This window comes from Vigna unguiculata, chromosome 10 (assembly GCF_037176805.1).
Source record: "Vigna unguiculata cultivar grain cowpea cultivar isolate G323 ecotype 2 chromosome 10, ASM3717680v1, whole genome shotgun sequence".
In the NCBI taxonomy this organism is placed as follows: domain Eukaryota; kingdom Viridiplantae; phylum Streptophyta; class Magnoliopsida; order Fabales; family Fabaceae; genus Vigna; species Vigna unguiculata.
In genome coordinates this window covers 7,104,358-7,130,361 of record NC_140801.1, presented here as the reverse complement: position 1 = coordinate 7,130,361, position 26,004 = coordinate 7,104,358, and the positions used below count along the sequence as shown (strand labels likewise).

The 26,004-nt window shown below is 32.1% G+C and overlaps 1 pseudogene; it reads right to left on the bottom strand.

The window, feature by feature from the left end:
* Positions 1–16,512: 16,512 nt before the first annotated feature.
* LOC114165163 (uncharacterized) lies at positions 16,513–20,418 on the bottom strand (annotated as a pseudogene).
* Between the last annotated feature and the right edge of the window lie 5,586 nt (positions 20,419–26,004).

The following is a 26,004-nucleotide window of genomic DNA, read 5'->3' as shown; positions in this document are numbered from 1 at the left end:
GCAGAACTAGTTAGGCAAATCTCATGATTTTTTATCAAAAGTTTCATTGCTTTGTTCAACCATACAAAGGCATGAAATAAATTCATAATATGTGTGAAATCTCTTTTTACAATATTGTTGTCACAGGAGCAAATTAGTTGCTCAGATGTTTTATTTCTTTCTTTAATGATATCACCAATACCCATTGCATCTAATGTATTCCAACATTTAAAATCCAATATAACTAATTCTTCCCTATAATATCAAGGGTAAAAAATTCAAAATTTATAAGGTTTGACATGTTTAGAATTAGTACATAAAATAATAGTAATAATAATAATAATAATAATAATAATAATAATAATAATTTGAGATGAAGATCAATAAAGTCAAACTATTCTTATGACAAAAAAATAATATAAGATAAAATTGTAAATGAAGAAAGGATTAAAAGAGCTTTGATTAAGACACATAAAACATTGTCCTAATGCTTCCACTAGCGTTTAGTTGGTTGGAGAATAGTGTTGATAACGTGTTATAAAATAAAACTAATAATAGAGGAAAGAAGTCAAGGAAGAATAAAGAATGAGAGAATGAAGAGCAATTTTTTGTGTCTTATTACTGATTATTACTTATCGAAAAAGTCTTATATATAGATACACATAAAGGGTACAAATCAAATAGTTAATACAAATATTTATATACAGAGTAATAAATCATATCAGTATTAAGTATAATTATATCAACCATATGAAAGTAACTATAGCAAATTAATAGACGATCATAAATTCAAAACATAATTTTGAAATAAGAATTTAATATATTTAGATTAGCTATTTTTAATATTTTTCTTCTGTTTTTTAAAAATCTTTTCTTCTTCCGATCAGTAAAGAATCGAATATATATATATATATATATATATATATATATATATATATATATATATATATATATATATATATATATATATTAAATGACATATGTATTGACGGAAATTCATATAAAAAACCAATGTAGTTAATAACATTCATAAAATATTGCAAGAAAAGAAGATTAATGTATTTGATTTTTTATTCTCAGTGTGCAAACTCATTAATAACAACAATAATATGAACAGAAGAATAGTTAGAGTGCTCGTTTACATTGCTTATTTAATACACTTACCAATAATTAATTTCGATAACATGTTCAAGAATTTCAAACTCAAACCTTACTACATAATAAATAATACTTATTGTCTAATATTTTCATATTTTATCATATAAAAGTTTTGTATTTTGTATACAATAAAAATTATTGTTACCTTATTAGTATTAGTATTGTTATTAAAAATATTTATTTATTTTAACAAATATAGTTTTTAAAGGGCCCAGATTAATTAATTAAATTAAATAAAAAAATAGATTAAACTTTCAGCCAATAATAAATTAGCGATCTTAAAAAAAAATACAATATGAGATAAAACATTAGAAATCTTAAAAAAATAGAATATCTTACAACTAGACAAAACCGTTATTTTTTTCATTGCTTACCTGTTTTTTTCATATTATATTTGGACGCCCTTCCATCTAGAGTCTTCCATTCCATATTCCAACACCTTCTCACGCTATTTTACTCCTTCTCATCCTCTTTCTCTTCATCCTCCTTTCTCATCATTTTCAGGTTTCTGAGTTTCCCCTCTCATTTCATTCATCGTTTTCTTCTTTCACAATTCGCTAATCTTTTGCTTTTCTCGTTGTTCAGGGCGTTTCGTCTTCTCCTTATTTCCCCCCTTTCACCTTGGTTTTTCAGGATTCCGTAAAACAATGTCTCATATCCTTTCATATGGAGCATCGTTTTGTTTTTCCGTGTTTTCGTTTCCTTTTAGTGGATTGTGACGAAAGTTTGTAGGTTTTTTTTTTTTTTTTTTTTTTTCATTTAATAACGTTGTTTTGACTTAACTGAAGCGAACGCGGTAACCAGAGGGACCGAGATCGTGAAAGGGCTCAGGCAAGAGCTGGTGGAAAAACTAAGCAATCTAAGGATGATGGCTTGACTCCTGAACAGCGCAGGGAAAGGTTGTTTTCTTTCTCGCTTTCTGTGTTTAAGCTATTGAGCATATTGAAATTTAAATGAAAAGCAATTTTTGTTGTAGGAATCATGTGCGAGAGAATGACCAAATTATAAAGTATAAATTGGGATTTATTGTGAAAATGAATTAGACTTAAAATCAAATATTAGTTATTTTTGAAGGACTGGAACATATTGAAGTTTATCTTACGTAACCAGAGGCTCCAAGTCTCTTATTTATTGTCTTGATTATGGAGTTTGCAATGAATTTGAACTAATAGTTATGTGTATCTTTAAAAGGATGTGATAAATACCGTGTTGTGTTGTCTGCACTCGTCGTGTTTTAAATTTACAATTACCAACCAAATTCAATGAACATATTTGTAAATGTTCATTCAGACTCAATAATTACCAAAGTTGGTATAATTATGACCAAATGCTGCGACCAATTGTGGCTGCAATGTGGTTGGAGAGCACATTTTATTGTAATATTTTGGGATGATGGAATTTGAAGCCTTGATCTGACATTGTGTTTACTTGGTGTGCAGGGATGCGAAAGCATTGCAGGAGAAAGCGGCTAAGAAAGCTGCTCAGGCTGCAGGAGGAAATAATGCAGGTGGTGGCAGAGGCAAAAAATAGGCAAGCTTGTTGAGTTGGGGAATGGGAGAAATTGTATTTGCTTATTATATATAGTACGGGCTTTTGGTTGAGTCATCTGCGCATGCCATTTCAGATAAACAATTGAATAACTTGTTTATTAGCTTGGAGGGCATTGATGTTGGCTTTTAATCCTTTGACTTCTATATAATTTGGAATGCAATTTGTCGTAGCTTGTTATGATGTTTTGTTTCCTTTCTTTCTTTCTGATTCTTTTGCCTCTAAATGGATCAGATCTAAATGTGTCTATGTTGTTGATTTATGTAATTTGTCAAAGACATTGAAATGTGTGATAATCTTAACATAGTTATTGAATCGGTAATCGTTTTATGATTTTTTAAATTGTGAATAGATTCTTGTTATAATAAGAAGATTTGTAATAAATAAAATATAACATTTTTAAGTAAAACCAAGTGAAATGAAATAAATATTAAATATATCACACATAAAAATGAAGTTAAAATATTTAATCTATACAAATACAAAATATTTTTTTACTTAAATTCTATATCATATTTTATTCATCATTTTCTGAAACAAATGCCATTTAGATGATTTTCTTCAAATATAATATTTTCTTGGATCTCATCCTCTGTACAGAATTAGGATTGCTTGTGTTTTTTCTGCTCTTAATATGTTAAAATAGAATATTTTGTGACATGAATGAAAAGCATAACAAAGAACTAGACAGCCGCATGGATTCCTTGGAGAAAAAGATGGCAGAAGCATAAGAATTCACCCAGCTTTACTAGCTTTACAAAAGCACAATGTTGCAGTCAGAATCTCAAATTACACCCACTATTCGCCAGCAACTACTGATGGAGTTCTTGACAGAACTCAATTACAATTTTCATCTTTTGATGAACAATTCTTTGAATTAGAAGGAATCCCTCTGAATCAACGTGCCAGATTGTTGTTATTGTCTATGAATGGAAAGGCGTTTTCGTGGTAGCGCCATTACATACAAAATCTTTACTTTTAGATTAAAAATTGTTGTGGTAATCGTTTTGACGATGGTGTTTTTGATGATCTGGTGGCAGAGCTTACTAAACTGAAACAGGAAGTTCTTTACTTGAATATTTGGAAAATTTTGATCATATTTTAGTTAGAGTTTCAGTTTCGGAGGACATTGCCTTAAGTTTCTTTATTTCAGGTCTTAATATCGAATTTGAAACTTTTGTTGGGTTGCATAAGCCATCCACAATTCAGGAAACCGTGAGCTTAGTGCGCCTTCGAGATGAAGGTTTGCAGGGAATAACAAAGCGTCTCAATGGTTCAGGAAATACCAACTTGGAATATCAATGGTTAAATATTTTTCTGTAATGATTGCCTCTGACAAACATTTGTGAATTACAAAAGTTTGTCGACAAGTTACGTGAAAATTTGATAATCATATCACTTGTTTCTAGTTGATTTTCTTGTTTTGCCTAGCAATAATTTTGGGGTAATTTTAGGCATGCAATGGTTTAAAACTTAAGAGTAATATCTTGGAATTATGCTTAACTAACCATGACTTTTCAGCATCAAAGAGAGACATTAACGTCACAGGTTGGACAAAATATTGATACTAATAGGCTCTTATTTGGAAATTTGAAAACGACAAAAGGTCAATAACTGTTGTTGGTTATCCAGGTTGCAGTTTATGTTCATGCCACGGAAGTTGATGGCAACATGGCTTTGACTTTCTCAACAAAACCAACTGGATAAACTCCTACACCAGTTTCAGGAAGTATTTCAAGATCCTACAAATATACCTCCCCAAGGACAATTTGACCATAAAATCGTTTTACCTAGTGATATACATTTTTGTTTAAAACTTTATAGGTATCCACACTTCCAAATTAAGTCTCTACTATCTACCGAATTCATTAGAGTTTTCTAGCTTTTATGCTTCCCCTGTGGTTTTGGTCAAGAAAAAAGATGAGTCTTAGAGATGTTGCACAAATTTTAGAAAGCTAAATGCCCTTACGATAAAAATCAAATTCCCAAACCATTAATTGAAGATCTTTTTTACGAAATAAAAGGAGCTAAATAATTTTCCAAATTAGATTTAAAAAGTGATTATAACCAAGTGGGGATGAATGAGAAAGATACATACGAAACGGCCTTTAGAGCTCATAATGAGCTATATGATTGGTTAGTTTTACCCTTTGGTCTTAATAATGTTCAAGTAACTTTCAGAATAATGATATTTTTAGATCTTATCTGTGTAATTTTATTTTAGTTTTCTTTGACGATATATTGATTGTTGAAACAGCCTCCAACAACAATAATGCAGAATTTGGAATTAAAAGAACTCATGAGATTAGGCTTCAAAATTGAATATAAGAAAGGGAAAGACAATGTAGCAGCATATGCCTTGTCACGAAAAGATTCACACGGTAAAATAGCTACAATGTTAACTCTGAGATCTCAATTCATTACTCGTGCAATTGATTTTTGGAACACTTGATAAGGAGCTAAGAAAGATAGTTGATATCATCCTATGTGACATCAACCTCAGAAACATTTTACATGAGAGGGTGATGTGTTAAAATGAAAGAGTAAGCTTGTCGTGGGGAACGATCCAGAATTGAAGACTCAAATTCTGCAAAAGTTTCATGATTCCGCTCTTAAGGGCAATTTCGGGTATGATTTAACTTATAAAAGAATGAAAGACCAATTTTATTGGAAAACTATGCAAAATGAGGTTAAGAAATGGGTACAAAATTGTCATTTCTGACAAAAAAATAAGCCATCACTTCAATTACTTATTGATATTTTACGACCTTTACCTATTCCTACTTAGGCATGGATATCTATATCTATGGATTTTATAACTAGACTTCCTTGAATCTAATTTTATGTTTGTTATTTTTTATATCATTGACTAAAAGTGCTCATTTTTTTGACTCTATCTCATTCTTTGGGGTGGCCAAGGTAGCAAAACTATTTATGGATAATGTTATTAGATTACATAGTTGGCCAACGAAAATAGTTTCAGACAGAGATTGAAAACAATATGCGGTTGATGATTGGGTTTACCTAAAGATCCAACCTTATAAACAATAGACTTTAGTTAATACACCATTTCATAAATTAAGAGCACTGTATTGTGGTCCATATCAGATTATACGAAGAGTGTGAGTTGTTGCTTACAAATTGGAGTTACCCCTGGGTTTGAAAATTCACGTCGTCTTTCATACTATGGTGCCGATTCGGCATGAGCACACCTACCCTTGTTAAGTGATTTCAATTGAATCATTCAATCTAGGCCTTAGGGTCAAATCCTAGGTTGATGGGGGAGAAAATTTGTTACAACTCTTTACATAGTTGCTTTTTTTTTATGTTTTTCTGTTCTTAATCTGTTAAAACATGATGTTTTGTTAGAATGGGTTATAAATAACTGAATTCGAGTGATTTAGTGACATAAATGAAAAGCATATTCATTTTACAATGAGATAGTGACATGAATGAAAAGCATACTCATTTTACAATGAGATGTGCAGAATTTTACCTCTGTCTGTGAATTCCATCGTAGTGAGCCTTTGAATGATTGCAAGAACTGTATGGTGAAGACAGGAAGCGAAAGAGAGTGAGTGATCGAGTGAGAAAGAAGATTTGAACAATAGGAGAGAGTTAGAACCTTAACATCCTCATTTTCTTTCTTCACCTCTTCAACCGTATCTTTTATTTTCATTTTCATTTGTGATTATGATAGATTTTCTTCTTTTTTTTTATCAACCTTAGAAGTTAAAATATTTTGGAACTAGTTAAGTAACAAAAAGCTTAATAAGTATGATAATATTTATGAGGGTTAAATATGTTTTTGGTCCCTTAACTTTCAGTAAATTTTGGAATTAGTCTATTTTGAAACTTTGAACCAATTTAGTCCTTTATCTTTTGAAATACGTGGATTTAGTCCTTTTAATCAAATTTTGTTAAATTTATTTGACCTTTCAAGCACGTTTCACAATATTATTTGATTTAACATTAAAGCAAAAATGTGTCAAACAGTATAAACAACTCAAATACAATCCACGTATTCCGAAAGATGAAGGACTAAATTGGTCCAAAGTTTCAAAATAGACTAATTCCAAAATTTACTGAAAGTTAAGGGACCAAAAACATATTTAACCCTATTTATGATCAATTTAAATGTACAAGTTTAATATTTTAAATAGATGTCTCTCTTCCTTTTGTTATTTGGAACTCTCTCTTCTAGAATAAAAGAGTCATATACACCGTTTGGTAGGCAATGGTCATTCTTTCTTGGTAACTCACCCATCATCTAACTCAATGGCAGATGGAAAAACTTTCTCCACATAGTGGAAGAAAAATGAAAATTCTTAAACTTTTTTAATTTCTAAAAGAAACTCACATTGCTCCTCTCCCGAAAGGTTACGTGGAGAAGAATCATGAGAAAAGTATTTTCATGTATGATCTTAAAACCAAGGAGATAAAAAATTTAGTTAAATCATTTCTTATCCATCAAAGGTGAGTTATACATGGATCAAGGAGTCTTATTTATAGATGCACAGTCCTTTGACACTTCATGACACAAGATGTGGTACTAATGAGGTTCAAAGTGGACGTCCAAGGGTTGCACACAAGACCTACATTTTCATGCTTCAAGCCTTCTCTTCATGTTTTGGCCGAATTTTCCATACTTCTCTAGGATTCTTAGCTAACTTTTCATGCTCAATTCAATCAAGGCCGAAAAAAAGCTCACTTATGTTGCTACAAAATCCTAAAACAAAATACAAGAAGAAAGTATACCTATATAATTTGTACAATAAAGAAGAAAATCATAATGTTCTACTCATCAAATTAGGAGAATCTTCTTCTTTGAGGCTTTATTTTCTTTTATCGTATTAGTCATAGTTTTGATGACCGGGTGATTTTCATCATTTCCTCTTTTTTTTGTAGAAGTATTTGTCCTTAAATCCAAATTATGTTTAAAATACGACCACATTTATTCAATACAACAATCTACTGAAAATCATAAATAAAAATGTAATAAATTTTCTTGGTAAAAGGAAACCAAGAAAAATATTTTCAAAAGGAAAGGTAAAATAACAATACCCTTTGATAGTCATACCAACAAAAAAAAACTAAAAAACATTGTTTTGAAAATATATATTTTTTTTGCATTCAATTTTATGTGTAGCTTTCGGTCCAACTCTTAATTGAAGTCTTTTCACCAATTTTCAATCTTTTTGCATTCCTTCCTTTTAAGGTCACCAAACAAGTAGTTTCAACAATTCTTCGTCCAACACTAAAATGTTACCTTGAGAAGAGGTGAGTTCTTGAGAAATAAAGGAAGACTTAAGTAATTTCATTCAATCTTTGAAAAAATAAGAACAAAGTCAAGATAAGCTAATTTGAAACCAAAATACTTTCACATGAAAGAATAAATATGACAAACACAAAAAAAATCAATAAGAAAGACAAGCAAAAGTTAAGAAAAATTTAAAAATAAGGACACAAAAGGTCCTAGTGATTAGGCCTAGAACTTGAGTACAAAACTAAAATAAAATGTAAGTAGAATCAAGAACAAACAAATTACACTTATATTTTGTTAATATGAAATTAAACAACAGATTACACACTCTATGATGCTCACTAAACAATTCAAGTCATAAACCAAAAGAGTAAGCAAATGCATCAGTGTAGTTTAGAAGTTGAGTTACCCTATTCATTTTTTCCTATTTTTCTTTATATGTCTTGGGTTTTTTTATTTTGTTTTAGTTTTTAGATTTGTTCATTTTTAGTTTATGAGACAATGTCTTATGTTTTCCTCAATTGAAATTTAAGAGCTACTAGAAATTTTTTATCAACTCCAAAATCAATTAGCAATAGGTGTGACATGTCCTAAACAAATATTCAATTAAAACTCAAAGGAAAAGTTTTTAGAAGCTCTTGGCCAACTTCTATTTCAATGAGACAGTATTTCTTTAAACATGTTATTGATCTACTAGAAAATCAAAAACTCAAATGACAAAAACAAGCTAAGTAAGAATCAATTTTCATGATTTTGACATTGAAAATTTACAAAAATTTTAAGGACTACTTTTATGGAATTAGGAACAAGTAAATGAACTAAACAAGACTCTATGGAGAATCAAGGGTAGTGCAATTGAGTGAAAGAAATCAAGTTCAATTCCAACGTCATAATCCACATCACTTATCTTTATCTTTTATTCAAACCTCTATTTAAAATTGTCAAACCCTTATCAGTGTTTTATCACAAACTTGAATATATTCTAAATTACTATTTTTTCATACCAAGTACTTGTGCATACGACCTTGTTATGTTACAATCAAACTAGTACACTTGATAGATAATTTACATCCTTAACTGGTAAACAAGTTGTTGGCATCGTTGTCGAGGATTTGAGCAAAGATAAAAGTAATAATTGGTAGTAAGTTTAAGTTTTTTGTATATGTGTATAAAAAAATGTGCAATTTTTAGTCTATCTTGCTTCTATTTTCTTTCATTATTCGCTTGCTCACTTGGCCTTGGGTTGATCTTATATTCCAAGAAAAGAACATGAAAAAACTTTGTTGTTTAATCATGAAATTGAGAAGACTGCAAGGAGAAATAACTACAAAAGCAGGAAGAGAAAGCAACATGAGCAGGTCGAGCAACAGATCGAAGAAGATTAACTTATCCAAGTCCAATTCAGCAAAACCAAGAAAAACAAATGGGAGAACCTACTGAACAAAGGATATTGCTAAGAGATTATGTGTAACAGCAGGGGCCAAGGAAATTTTCAAACATAGTGAGACCTACTGTCACTGATTACTTCAAATCAGTTTGCATGACTTAACAATTAGGATCCCTACAATTGCCTAACCACCTTCTACGAATTATGTGGCACTATAGGAATATCAAGAGAGGATGAGGAGGTAGCCTACCTCAAATTATTTTCCTTTTCCTTCATAAGAAAGGCAAAAATAAGGTTGCAATCTTGGCCTAATCAAAGTTTGGTGAATTAGGAAATAAAAATCAGGTTGGAGCTATAGTACCTAGTACATCTCAATAAATTTTAAGGTGCAATTTTTGCATTGGTGATCATCCAAATGGCCAAATTGAAACAACAAAATTTGTAAGACCCGTGAAAATTAAATAATTAAATAATTAATTAATAAATAAATGCGGGTAGTGGGAGCTTTTAATACATTAATTATTGATTTTTATGTTGTGAAAAAGTACTAGCTTAAATGGTTGATTGTACTTGGTTGTGTGAAAGGACTTTGGTTCAAGTCTTAAGTATGCCATTTATGCGTTATTTAATTTATTATTATTTTTATTAATATGCTTGATCATGTTGGGCGATAATATAATCATAGATTATATTAAATATCATGAAACATGAATTGGTTGAATGGTTGTGCATGGAATTAACATTGGTGTGAGTATGGGTTCGAACCTTGATAAAAAAATACAAATTTATTTTCTTTTTGCTAAAATTAGTTTAGCATGAAGGTGAAAGGGTAGAGAAACCCTAGTTGACAATGGGCAGGGGTTTCTGTGCTTGTCTTCGTATCATACTCCAAGGAATACGAAATTGGAGAGTGATCAAAGAGGAACTCCCAAGAATCTACTTTTTTTAGCAAAGGAATCCAAGTTATGGAAGTTTTTACACGCTAACTTTATTTTAAATTGATTCACATGCTAAATAGAGTAACCTTACACGTTATCTTTATTTTAAATTGGAATGGCATGCTAAATAGGCGTTGATTAATTTAAGTCTGATTGGTATGCTGAATTTGGTATGATCATGATTGATATTTTGTTTCCTTTTAATTTGTATGTTTCTTGGAATTTCCAGAAATAGTCGGTGGGCGATGAACTGTCGCCAAACGATACTGTCCTTCCTAGGTCATTTAGGGTTCCTGTAGAGGAACCACTTACCAAAAATAGCGTAAAATAAACAATTTGAGTACTGTTGACCGCCCTTGCCAGAGTTGACTGGTTGACCAATCTTAACTTTCTGACACTCCATTGAGAGACTGCCACGTGTCAGGGAAGTCTCTCCATGAGGGTTTGACTGCCATGAGTGGTTGCGCGAAGGTTACGGGGTTGCCGCGATGGCGGAAGAAACGCCGAAAGTGCTGAACCCACGACTATTGCAGAAAAATGGAGGTGGGTTCGCATTCTAGAATTGTCGCGGTGTCGCACGAATGGTCGAGGTTGCTTCGCTGAGATGCAGTCTCGCAAACGTGGGGCTGTCACGGTGGTGGCCGCGGGATGCTCGGAGAAGACGACGCGGCAGAGCTCCGTGGTGATTGTTACATGCGCGAACTCCGACGGCAGTAGTGGAGTCTACGTTTTTTATGATGACGCGAGGAAGAAGAGGGTGTGGTGGCTTCGTGCTCGTGGATGCAGTTCGCTGCCCCGGCGAGTGCAATCCCGTCGTGGTGGTGGCTGTGAAACGCGCGAAGAAGATGATGCAGTCGTGGACCGCTGGTGCAGCAGCGGTGACGGGGTTTCTGACGAGGGCGCGACGGTGCCAGCGCGAGTACAGTGGTGGTCGGAGGTTGGCGAGCCGGCGAGATTGTGCGAGAAGATGGTGGTTCGCGTGGAAGAGGCGGTTGTCGGAGGTTGGCGATCCGACGAGATTGTGCGAGAAGGTGGTGGTTTGCGCGGAGGAGGCCGGTCGACGGAGAGGCGATGACGGCCGGCGTCGGAGGTGGCGGCTGCAGAGTGTGGCGGCTGCGGAGTGTGACGACTGCGAGTGGGTTGGTGTGGAAGAGAGAGAAGGAGAGATTAGGGTTAGGATTTGTGTTGGGAAAGAGATGATGACATGGCAAACATTGATCGGTGATTTGAGTTAGTGGAGGATTGATGATGTACCAATCTGTCATTGGTTAACTTAGTAAGTGGAAGATTGCCACGTGGCGAAATCTGATAGACTAGAGTTTAAGTGACATTAGGAGTCCAGCTTAGTAAAAAGGAGGGGTGCAGAACAGAAATTGAAAGTTAAATTACAGAGGGGGGTGTAAACCTGAAAACAGGGAGTGTAGTTAGTTCCAGAAATGCTTTTTTTTCATTAATAGATAATCCAATTGGAAAAAAAGGGGTGTAAACATGAGAATTGGGTGTGCATTTAGTACCAGAACTATTTCTCTCCAAAATTCCTATTTTGGGACTTAATCTATGAATTAAAATATTCATTATTTACACTCTTAAGGACCTAAATTAAATTACAGTTGCATTATTAAACTCAAGAATATCCAATAATATAGTATGCGACTAAATACAATTTTTAAGCGCAAAAATAATATTAAATTCCCAAAATTTAATTATAGAATGTGAGCCAAGGTTCGACTCGTCATACCTTCCAGGCGGTTTGGAAGCGGGCAGCGTCTAGCGGTACGTGTCCCACGCCAGGTGATCTTACTGCAGTAGTATTGGTGTTGTTGATTGTGTAGGCGTGATCTACGAGGCTTTTGGTGATGTTTCAAGGTGGGATTGTTGGTGTTCCTTGAGTTGTGGCTCGGAACGTATCCCTTGAGTTGTGGCTCGGGATAGGGGTTAAAGCACGTGGTATTCCTTAAGTTGTGGCTCGGAATAACATCTCTCGAGTTGAGCTCGGGATGGCGGATGAACAAGAGGAACCCTTGAGTTGAGCTCGGATTAGCGAGTGTTGCCGGTGTGAGTGTGCTGGTTGTGGCCAGTACGGATGGGTCCAGATAGATTGGCCTCCTCAGTAGTTGACTGAAGAGTTTGGTAGTCTTGGGACGTTGCGAACTATGTTCGTATTTGGGAACTGCACCTGGCGTTACGGTGTATGATCCGTAACATGGTTTCCCGCACTTGCTCTATCGGTTGTGGCTGATAGGTATGGCAGAAATTCATCTTGAAGTAATCACTAGAAGATGTATAACACGATTCACATGGTGGTGGCCATGTGGTATGGCATTAATGAAAGAAAATTTCCCTGATGTGAATGATGTGTTATATATGTATATGAGTATCTTATATATATATATATATATATATATATATATATATATATGTGTGTGTGTGTGTGTGTGTGTGTGTGTGTGAATATATAAATATGTGGTTTATTCTGTTAGCTCACTCTATCTACTTGTGTGTTGGCGATGATCGTGTACGCGGTACACGGGAGCAGATGATGTTGCAGGTAGATTCGGTGAGGCTTGGCGACGGAGCGGGGATAACTTGGGAGTTTTTATGATTTATGGCTTTGAAATAAATTGTAAACACTATGGAGGTTTTATATTATTTTGAGTTTTATAAATTACAGAATTTTAGACTATTCATAGATTTAATAAAGTTTTAAATTTCCCGCGTTTTTGGGAAATGATGCTTTAATAAATGAAGCTAACGTAATATTTATTTACTTTTTATTTAAAATCCGTAATCCACCAGAACACACATTGGAGGAGTAATCAACACCAAAATTTTTGTCAAAGGAAAGAGGTAGGAAATTCATATAGACAAGGCCAACAAGCACCTTATCATGGCCATCAGCACGTCCAATAGAACAAATTAACTAAAGTAGAGGATGCTCTAGCTTAATTTATTCAACTTTCCACAATAAATCAAAAAATACAAAGGCCTTTGGTAAGTGACAAGAATAAGTAAATTTTCCATTTGAAATTGACACTTATCATGTATAAAATGGTGCTATTTGTGTACAAAACAAACCTCCTAAGCTTAAGATACAAAATGAGATATTGAGAAATAGAGTTTTATGAATTATAAATGATTTTTTTTTTATTTTGTAGTAAAAATAAAAGACAATATCAAGTATTCAGTTGAGCCACAATACTGAAACTGAGCCATGGAAGTAGAAAAGACAGGACAACATATTTGGACTTTCTAGCTAAGCACAAGAAATGAAGTTGAGCCTCATGAGGAAATCCTCTTTGCAAGGAAACCTAGAGCCCAAATGTATGAGGGTGAGCAACCAAGAAAACCATTCTAAGCAGGAAAGGTCACGTGCTAAGCACTAGGGCAAGGGGCTGAGCCGAGAAGGAAACTCACTTGTGAAGTAATCCTTGCGGCTGAGCACCAAAAGTTGGGCTGAGCACCGCTAAAATATTCCTATAAATAAAGACCTTGGGTCTTCATTTCAAGCATTGAGTTAAGGCTCCACAATGTATCAGTATGAAAGAATAAGGTCTACGAGGCACGATGGAGATGGTCTTAGTGTAGATCTTATGTGTAGATGCTATTGAAATTGCATTGTAATATTCTATGAGTAGTTGAACTCCCTCGTGTCCAAGTTTGATGTAATCAGTTATGATTATTTTCACTTTTACTTCTTGGGCATTTATCTTTGCTTTCATTCAATTATTTGTGGTCTGATTTATGATTAATGATGACTTGATCACTCATCTTATTTCAAAGGTTTGATTTGAGTTGGAAGATTAGTCTCAACTTGTGTGGATGAATTAACGACTCATCCTATTTCACTGGCTAGGATTGAGTTGAAAGACTAATCTCAAACTAAGGTCCAATCAATAATCATACTTGTACTGGTGCTGATTTACTAGCCAGGGGGGATGTTGGAGGAGAAAGTCTTGCACATTAAAGTAAAGATTCATTCTACCAGGAATTGAGGAATCACACTAAGTTTGAAGTCCTTAGGTTCTAGTGTATCAAGGATGAACATAGATCTACATAGAAAGAGTACTTCCAGGACATTGAATGATTTGCAAAGTAAGTAAACAAGATGGTAGTGGTGTAGTAGAAGAAGATGAGATGAAATCAATTCATAGCCCATACTCCACTTAATCTATCTAATAACTACTATTTATTTTTACTTGCACTCTCTATCACAAACATAAAACCCAAAAATCAAACTACCAATATACTTGGTAAATCCCTGTGGATATGACACTTGTTGATACTACTACGTACCAGTACACTTGCTAGAAAATGGTTGTTGAGAACAATCATCAAGCCTCTATTAGAAATTTAGAAGTGCAGGTTGAACAAATGGCTAAGCAGTTGGCTGATCAACAAGAAAATCAATTCAATCAACACTCAAGTGAATCCCAAGGAACACTACAAATTTATCACTACCAAACAAGGTATTGTGATAGGCAAGGGGATTGGAGACAATCTAGACAAAGAAAATAAGAAAAACTGTGAGGATAGAATAAATCAAAATGAAAAGAAAAATCACAACATTGAGCGATGAAACTGTGTTAGGCAGTGAAGGTGAGAAAAACAATGTGAATAAAAAAAACAATAAATGTAGATACTATAGTAGATGTAAATATAGAAAAAGAAAAAGAACAAATAGAAGAAAAAGAAAGAAAGAATGAGGAGAAAAAAGAGAGAGAGGAGATGTTGATATGAGAAGTCCTCCTATAACAAGTTTGTCCTATCCTTATACACCATTTAGATAGGATAAAGAGAGTTAGTTCACTACATTCCTTGATATGATCAAAAGATTGCAAATCAATATAACTTTCACAAAGGTAATGGAGCAAATAACTACCTATGCCAAATTCATGAAAGATCTTCTCACAAAAAAAAAAAGAGTTAAAGAAGAAGAGACTATGAAACTAGAAGCTAGCTACAACGCCATCATTCAAAAGTTCCATCCTCAAAAATCTAGGGATCCAAATAGTTTTACACTACCTATGGCTATTGTTAGCTTAACAATGGGCAAGGCATTACTAGATCTTGGATCTAGTATCAACTTGATGCTTTTGTCCATGTTAAAAAGAATAGGAGATGTTGAAGTTCAGCCAATAAGAATGACACTTCAATTGGCTAATAGATTTATCAAATATCCATATACAATTGTAGAAGACTTGTGGGTAAAGTAGACAAATTCTACTTCCCAATAAACTTTTGTAATTATGGATATGGAGGAAGACTCAGAAGTATCCCTCATCCTAAGGAAACCTTTTATGAAGACAACCAAGGTCATCATTGATGTTGAAAGTGACAAATTAAAAGTTTGAGTGCAGGATGATAAGGTCAATTTCAATGTATTTGAAGCAATGAATCATCCTAATGACAAAAAAGATAACTTCAGAATGGATACACTTAATGAAGTATGTTGGGAATTCAAAGGGAAAACTGTCATAACAAACCCCTTATAGAAGGTTTTAACGAACCAACTTCAAGGGTGGACTAACAAAGAGGTGGAGGCCATCAAAATGTGTTTAGAAGATATAGAACAGGCCAAATAGATTTTCTCCACTACAACTCCAAAATTGGTGCTCAACTCCAAAAACAAAGCATAAGAGCAACAACAACAATTAGAATTGAAACAACTTCAATCACATTTAAAATATGTTTTTTCTTGTGACTCTTAGCAACTCTCTCACAAGTGATAAAAAAGAAAAGCTAGTGTGCACCACTTTATCTATAGAGACATAGTATAAGTCAACTGTAATATACCAGTTTGAAAATATTGCTCAGAATTTCTATGGGTAAAATATCAGTTAGAATATGACTCTAGTTTTAAGAACAATACTAGTCTTTCTACCTGTGCAACGCACATGTTTTTTTAAATGTAATATTTTTGGTAAAAGCAAGTGGTTTTGGGATATTTAATAACCTATATGATGATAATATAATGTCTTTAAAAAAATAACAATAAAAGAAGACTAAATTACATACCTATAATGTCTTTTTTGTTAATCAGCTTCATAAATTCCTTTTGTACACAACTTTTATTTTTTCTTAATTTAACCTTTGTTTTAGCATGATGTTCCTTGTAAGCCTTGGATTTTAGGCAATAGATCATGCATTGCAAAATAGAACATAAATAAGTTCATCTATATTTATACAAACTTTCAAATTAAAACAAAATTATAAATTACATACCTATAATGTCTTCTTTGTCAAAAAGTTTCAAAAATTTCTTTGTACACAACGTTTTTAGTTGTGTTGGTGACATTTCCATCTTCATCCAGTATAAGTATTTTCAATCCTCTTTTGGTTTTCACTCTAGAAATAGCAACATATAGTTGGCCATGTGTGAATACAGGTTGTGGAAGATAAAGGCCCACTCTAGAAAGTGTTTGTCCTTGACTTTTGTTAATCGTCATTGCAAAGCATAAGGAAATCGGGAACTGTCTTCTTTAAAATTTGAAAGGCAATCCTGAATCAGATGGCACTAAATCCATTCTTGGTATAAAAATCCTGTCACCAATGTTTTTTCCAGTAATTACAGTTGCAAAGATTACATTTTTTCCCAAATGGTTGACTTGTAATCTTGTGCCATTGCAAAGACCTTTCGCTTGATCAATATTTCTCAAGAGCATAATTGGCACACCTGTTTTCAGCTTGAGTTTATGATTTGGTATCCCTGAACATTTGATATCATTTAAAAATTCAGATGTAAACCATTCAGATTGAACTTCATCTTGTTCATCAGATTGGCAAGGTGTATCTGAACTTAAATAAGTCACCTCTTCACCACCTAATAAAGACAACATGAAATCATTTACTTGCTCTACATAATCATTAGTTGGGCACAAGATTGTTCTATCATCAAAATAATTAGGCTTCATCATGTTAACCACAAATTGAGGATAGACAAATTCAACCAATGACAATAAAGGTAAATCTTTATTTCTAATCAGCAGCTCTTCTGGAATTTCAACCATGCACTCACCATTTTCATTTACATCCATTTGTCCATCTCCAATCTTCAATATCCAATCAGCAAATTCTTTGATATCATTGGCTGTTTGATTGTTTGTTGTAGTACTTAATCTCATGTTCTTGGACAGTTTTAGCACTTTACAACAATTCCATAACTCTGAATAGTTGATTGCTGATTTGATGATATCAAACCTAGATCCTTTCTTGATAACGAGTAGAATTTGTCTGAAGTCACCTCCCAAGACAACTGCTTTTCCACCAAATGGTTTGTCATTATTGGCATCATCAACATTTCGCATAATATCTTTTAGTGTTCTATCAAATGCCTCAAAGCACATTCTATTCATCATTGGTGCTTCATCCCAGATAATCAAATTGTTTGCCATCAGAAGTTTAGCACGGAGACTACCTTGCGCTATGTTACAAGTTGATTCATCATTAATTAACAGTGGGATGCAGAAGGTAGTGTGTGTTGTTTTTCCACCAGGAAGTAGTAAAGAAGCAATTCTACTTGATGCTACGTTCAAAACAATCATGCCCTTGCTTCTTAGAGCAGCTGACAATGTCTTCCACATAAAAGTTTTCCCTGTACCACCATAGCCATATAAAAAGAAGAATCCTCCCTTCATTGAAATAATTGCTGTCATGATATCCTGATATACATGAATTTATTCATCATTCAGTGCTTTAAACAAAATGTCATGTTCTTTCGCCATCTCTTCTTTATTGTATTGCAGATCATCAACAATAAATCTATTATTGAATGTATGTAGATCTGAAATATCAAGTTGAGCTAATGAAGGATAATCTTTCAAACATCTACCATTTGACATTAGCATTTCCTGTATTTGAACGAGACAAATTTTTTGTAATTCAGCAGTCTCAATTTCAAGACCTGCATGAACAAAATAATGCAATTAAAAGTTATATTTATATTCAATTAAATAAATCACAATATAAATTACCTGGTAAGTTCATCTCCTTTCTTTTTTGGTACAAAATTCCATCACATAAGATACTCCATGTAGAATTCTAAACTATATCTGGTTTAGAAATTGTATTCAAGGACAACAAAGTAACAAATAATCTTCTAAGTTGATACCCATAAGCAAATTCACTTGCTTCTTTTATTGCATCAATATATTCTTTATTGTCAGCCAACAATCCCAAAGCATAGCAAGCTTCTTGGTATGTTTCATAAAATTTCCCATCAATGGTCTTAATGCTTTCATAATCAATACAACCTTTTTGAATGGTGAGTAATATCCTCACATAATAAAGTTCTCCAGAGCCCGGAGGAATATAAGTCTACCAATGTTGTAGCCTTTCTTCCTTGGTTTTCATTCCTTTTCTTTAGCAAACCATACAAATTTGCTTGGAAATTCATAATAAGTCAATTCTTTTCCTTGTGTATACACTTTGTTAGCCTCAAACCAAGCTAGAAATGTTGTGTTAGCATTTTCGTATCTGTTGAAGACCACATTAATATCATCATGATCTTTAAACAAAGTTGATTGTTGGCCAGGAAGATGGAATGTCAATCTCTGAACAGGAAGCCATCTGTGATAGATGTCAAAAGCAAATATTTGCCAAGCGGCTTCACATGGTGATAGATACCTACATTCATAATACCTCTTAATCTCATCAATAATGGTTTCTTTGTCACATTGTGCAGAGTTGTTGCTTATTTTAAGAGTAGCTCTGTCAGGACCTTTGTTGACATATTTGAACAAATATTTTATTGAATTGGTCTTGTTGCAATACTCTGTATTGACATGAGCTTGATACCTCATTAGAAGTGGTGGATTGTAAGGAACAACACTTCTATTGTCCAGCTTAATTACATTCTTCTCAACAAATCTACCATTATCAAGTCTTCTATAACATGGATATCCATCTTCATCAATAGAAGTTGAAGATGTGAATTTTTTAGGATAAAATTTGGAACATCTTCCTTCCTTCATGCATGGTGAATTATATCTTGCAAGTCCGCATGGTCCATGAATCATGTAACTTGTACAACTTTTTCCAATTTGGGATACAAATCCGCATTGGGCAATTCCGCTGATATTACTTTATCAATATCAGTTGAATTTTTCAATTTGCTTTCTCCATTCAATGATAAAAGTATATGTGCATGAGGTAAACCTCTCTTTTGGAATTCTATTGTGTACATTCCTGCATATATAACAGAACAAATAAAATAGTTTTAAAAATTTAATTTAATAAATATTGATCTAATCTATATTACTTCCTATAGAACATACCTGCAGTGGTTTTTCCAAAGAAGTCATTTTTTTTTAAATTTGTCATCATTTCATCCAGCTTTATTTTGAAGACTCTACATACAATATCAGGTCTATCTAAAGGTGATAACCCTTTTGCTAAAACAAAGTCTCTTATTTCGCTCCAATTGACATTGCGTGTTATAGTAATGAACAAATTAGGATATCCAAATTTTATACAAATTGTCATAGCATCTTGACAATTGTTGAACATGTATCTTGTACCACCAGTGAATGAAGCAGGCAGTACAATACGTCTTCCAATTAAAGAAGGATCTGTCTCTCCTCTATTAACAGCCTTTTGTAATCCATTAAGAATATCACAACGAATTAACTTTTGATTAGCTCTAATGAAAGACACTCGTTGTGCTTCCACCATTGTATAGCAATCAACCAAAAACTGTTGGAACAATCGGCATGCCTTCACAATATTTCCAGGTTCTATAGATCTTTGTTGTATTCTAAATGCAATAAATTCTCGCAACGAAATTCTAATTCTCACCCTGGATTTACTTCTGAATGAGATTCTCTTATTGGAATATCTTCTTGATAACCATCTTCTCCATATGGAAACATGAGAGGATATTGCTGTGGAATGAAAGATGTGTGAGTTTCATGCAGTCTTGTTAATTCACCAGAACATTTTTTGACAATTATATCTCTGCCTACATCCATATTGCCAAAATCACCCACTATTAGAGAAGTTATTTCATCACATGAAGGTGTGTTGTAGACTCTAAGGTCTTTGTTTCTGCCTCTAAATAGTCTTAGCGTGAAATCTGATTCCATATGTTGCAGTGACAAATCTCTTACTCTTCTAAAAGATTTAGCAAGAACATTATGAGTGTTAATCATTTGAATTAAATCAGCAACCAATGATTGATCTATATCAGATTCCTTGTTGTTTGACCTAAAACATAATAAAGAAAAGACATACGAACAAATGTATTTAAATATTTCATTTAAGCAAATTACTTGACCTGTTAACTAACCTAAAATGCTTCAGTCAGTTACTCATTTCATTTTCGGTATCATATATGTAAAGTTGTGCAAACTTTGGCTTTGATCCATGTTCTGGCAATAAACTTCCAATACGATGATAGTTCTGTCCATTAAGAATAAATTGTGGTGGAGCAGAACCATTGTTCATTGAAGTATCTATCTTACCACCAATTGAAGTAAATGAAAACATGCTATTGTATACTCTTATATTCTGTAAAAATAATTTGCTTCTATGATCTACACCATTTAACAAACCTTCAAGAAGATTAGGTGGTTTTTTTAATAGTGGAATTTGCACTTTTCCCTTTTGACAACACAATGAGAATTGAACTTCCTTTTATGTGTTACTTTTTTCTGCTCTTTCTTCATACCACAGTTGAGCTTTACAGTATTGGCATTCCAAGCAAGGTTCTCCAATATTGAGTAGTTCTGAACATCAGCATAAAGCATTAGCCTGAAATGCATATTTTATCTCTGAAATTTTGTACAATTGTGTGTCACATTACCTCGTAACTCCCCTTTGCAATACAATTCTTTTGTAATTGTAGTACTTGTACTATCTCCTTCAATATTAGCAAAATGAGAAGTAAGTAATCATTTAAAAAATGTATTTATTGACATCAATAAGTTAGGAATTCAATATCTGAATTACCTTCATGTGTTATTCTTGCGGAATCATCATTTGGTGTGTCTGAACAATGTGTTGTTCTGTTTTTGTTTCATCATCAAGAGTGAATCTGTTCTGAAGTGATTGTATGACTTGAAAAGGATATTTGACAACTTTATTGTTAGAGACAGAATATGAATCATTTACAACTTCATATGTGCCACCTATGCAAAAGAATTATTAAAACAATTATGTTACATTAATTGGCATTTTGAGTATGAACATTTGTATATATGAATAAGAACCTACTTATCTGCACTGCAATTGTAATTATTTTGTCCATAATTTCTCTGAATGTTATTGCTAACAACTGAAATCATTAAAAAACATTAATAGAATTTTAAAATTCATCATCTTCATCCAATTACAATAGGTATATAACAAATAAAGATGAATGTAGAAATTTACCGAAAGGAGTATTGTATGTTATAGTAGAAGCTGCAGATTGTGAAGTCATTAAGTTTATTTGGATTGGATCTTCAACTAAAGCACTAGAAGAATTTGATATATTGTTTTCAGGCACTGCATTGAAATAAAGATTTGTTTATAATTTCTTAAAATGATATTGCATTAATAATATTGAAAAACCAACAAAGATAACTTACCAATTGTTGTCTGAAATATTGAATTTATATTGTGAAGGTTGTTGTTGTTGTTTTGCAGATCTGAAAAAGGATTATTGTAGCAGCATTGAATGTAAAACAATAAACAACCATACTTCAGTCATTCATGTAAGAACAATGTGTAAAGAAATAGGTTAAAAGAAGAATACTTACTAAGATCCAACTCTTGTAATGGCTTCCTTTGGATAGTGTTCTGGAATAATTTTTCAGATTGACTTCTTTTATCTTTCATTAACACAGCAAAGATATGTGTTGTCAAGTTAAAATCCAAATAAAGATTTTCAAATATAATTATAAAAAGAAAACCTGATATTTTGATACTTTGAGACGAATGGTTGGCAAATTTTGGTTTTTTTCTTGCATTCTCTTCTTTGTAATTTGCAAAGAAGATATAAACATAGAAATGCAGAATTTGTAAATAAATGTTTGATGAACACATTCGGAAGTCAAATGATTCAAGTGAGATGTTAGAAACTTACATGAATGTTGATTACTTCTTGTATTCAACCTTTGTTGTAGCACCAAATTCCTTCTCAGCCTTGCATTTTTACAATCGTTTTCCTCCATTTCAGCAAAAAACATATGGAATACTTTCAAAGGTGCCAATGGAATAAGCAAAAACAAAGATAAGTTGACTCAATGGATGCAAAAATGTTTTCTGTTTTATTACTATATTGGTGAATGTCTTTCTTAAACTTTTTTTGGGAGATTGTACATCTAATCACCATTTTGGAAAGAAAAATATTTGTAATTGTGATAGGAAGCATTTGTAAGACTACAAAAAGTTTTTAGCAGTAGACAAAGATTAAAAATAGAAAGAGCATGCAGTGCTGAGTGGTAATAGATCAGAATCATTCATATATATAGTACTTCTTTCATAGTTGATTTGTTCTTGCAGGTAACAAAACATTTGTTTTTTATGTAGGTACCACAACACGTCTTTTTTATGCAGTACTATATATAGTACAACAAAGAGGACAATTTCATAGCAAGTATCTACAATTTTTATTTCATTATGTCTGGAAATTATAACAACAATCAGTGTCTGCACATACTAAACCAACATACATCCATACATGTATGTTTACTTATAACATATTTCATTATGTTTAATTATAACATATTTCATTATGTTTATTTAAATTCTAATATGTCTCACTTGAACTCGATGTTTAATTAAAGTTTTAGAATAAACTTTTTATTGGCATTCATAGAAATTGAGACAATCTTCAAAGAAATTTCATTAATAACAAAATAGAACTATACATATGCATTGCTGAAAATATAAAAACTTGTAGCTTGACAACTACCTAAGTAGCAGACATAAAAAGAAAACTATTTATACTCGGCAGTTCCAAATAACACCATAAAACTAACTGTAAATTAAAGATTACAATATGTAAGCACTTTGACATTCTGATTGTTTTTCATCTGGTCAACTTCAAACACCAAGTCAATAGTTTGATCAAATCCATGAGCAATGCAAAATTCCTTCCAGCCACTTCCTATTTTTTTAGACTTCTTTAGATGATTTCTCAAAAGTAGTTTGCACTTCACTATTTTGCGCGGTCCATAAAGAAAAATGTTTTTAAATCTTCCTTGACGAAGATAATTGCCAAAATCAGCTGGCAAATCCTAACACATTGAATGAAATTAAAGAATTAAATATAAAGTAATAATCAATTTAAGATATGGATTAAATTGTTTAAAAGAATTAGAAGACATAAATATAAATATCAAATAAACATCCACCGAGTAACTGAAATGAATCTCACTAGATGGCTAGCATGGCATTGGTTTGGATTCAGAAATATGCAAAAATGCAACTTCGGTCCATTGAAAAGTGGTTCATCTGCTTGAAGTCTTTTAAGAAAACGTCCAATAGATAAAGGTTTGCATTTACTTGGAAAAACCGTTATCTGGAAGCAAGAATGACCGACATATCCAAAATAAATAGTGTGGTTATCGTGTAGTTGATAAAGGTCCCTTAAATCAGTCCATCCTCCAATTAGCATTGGTTTCTGTAAATTCTTGTTATAAGTGACGACATGTCTATTGCCTTCAACATCTGTTAAAGTCCATTGACGATCAAGATCGTGATCATAAAGAATGGTGAATGCACGATCCACAAACTCAACAACCTCCAAAGATACAATTTTTTTAACAACAACATAGATTAGTTGAAGACAAAATGATGATATTGTTTGAAATCCGTGACACAAATAAGAAGAGTAGAAGAATTTTTGTAAAAGAAAAAATGTATGCAAATATTTACCAAAGACGTACCTCGTCCTGAAGGTGAATAATAGAGAACTGGTACCTACTCATTCTATTAATAACTTCTTCTTCGTTGAAGTTGTATTCCATTTGCTTGAACTTTCAGAATGAAAGTAGAAATAGAGTTGGAAAAATGGAGAATATGATTGAACTTATCTTCAAGTGTGATGTTGATGGTAAAATGGAGATGAATATTTATAGAAAAAAAATCCCACATGAAAAGACGGGACGATTATAATTAGATTTCAAAACAGTAATGTAATTATTACTTGGAAAAACGGACAAACGATTAAAAAGACAATATAACTTTATAAAGATATTACGTTATAAAAGATTTTATAAATATAATAATATGTTTTTTCTTGTGACTCTTAGCAACTCTCTCACAAGTGATAAAAAAGAAAAGTTAGTGTGCACCACTTTAATGTATAGAGACATAGTATAAGTCAGCTGCAATATACCAGTTTGAAAATATTGCTCAGAATTTCTATGGGTAAAATATCAGTTAGAATATGACTCTAGTTTTAAGAACAATATACTTATATATTGTGACAACACTTTTACAATCAATATTTCTAAGATCCCTATCCAACTCTTTGGCTTAGCATATGTCCAAAAAATTGTATTTGAATTAAAGTTTGTTAAGACAAATCATTAATAGGTTGATATATATATATTGGGTTTACCTGTAGCATTTTGATTTTATTAAGCCTAATTGAAATATGATTGATTTTTCATATAATGAGCGACAAAGAACGTAATACTCATGATAGTTAAGACTAACTTAGTTTTAAAGAATACTCTAGTACCTAATCTCATGAGGAAGATTAAGGTTTTGGTGTACTCATGTAAGTTAGAAATGATAGTTAGAATACTAAGTTAATTATAGTAGACCCTTCTAAAAGTTACATTAAAGAGAGTTCTACTAGCTTAATTTTAAATGAGTTTCTGTTTGCTTTTCTGTTATACTAGTAGATTTTTTTTTTCTGGCTAAATCTTTTTTCGAAGAGTAATTTAGATAGTTGGTAAAAGTTGTTTATTGTTTAAAGCTTTTGAAAAAAATAATTAAGTTTTATAAATCTCTTCTTTTACAAATAACTTGGTATTTCAAAATTATTATGTTTGACATTGGTTGAAAATAACTTCAATTGAATCATTTAAGAAAAACCTTTCTCAACATCAACTAATTTGTTTTGCTAGGTTATAAAAGGGTAAATAACCGGTTCAGTAGAACAAGTATTGACATATTTCATTTTTAATACAATAAAAAAATTAAAAAACTATATTCTTAGTACAACAATTTTAACAATGTTAAGTTTGTTTGAACACCATTAAAGATTAATATAATTAATGATGTGTTTAATCTCCAATAATTATCATATTTATTAAGTGAAAAATTAACATTAATATATCATTAACCTATAAAAAAATCATTAACAATTTTAAATTTACAAGGGAAAAAATAAAGGACAAAAGATTTCCTTAAAAGTTAATTGCATATTAACTTTAAGTTTTTCTTTAATAAATGTATCGTGAGAATTATTAAAGACCAATACATGTTCAATTACTTAAACCATTAACTGAGTACAAGCAAACTTAAGTAATTTTTTTATTATTGTATTAAAAATGAAATACATAAATATTTATTGTATTAAACTAATTATTTATCCATTTATAAAAATACTAAAAAACATCACATCTTGATTTTTTTAATCATTCAATGTTATTTAATATTAAATTAAATTTATGTATTATTTTTATTGTATTGAAATAATTATTTATCCATTTAAAAAAAATATTAGAAAAACATCACGGCTTCATATTTTTTAATCATCAAATAGTAGTTAATATTAAAATAAATTTATGTATTTC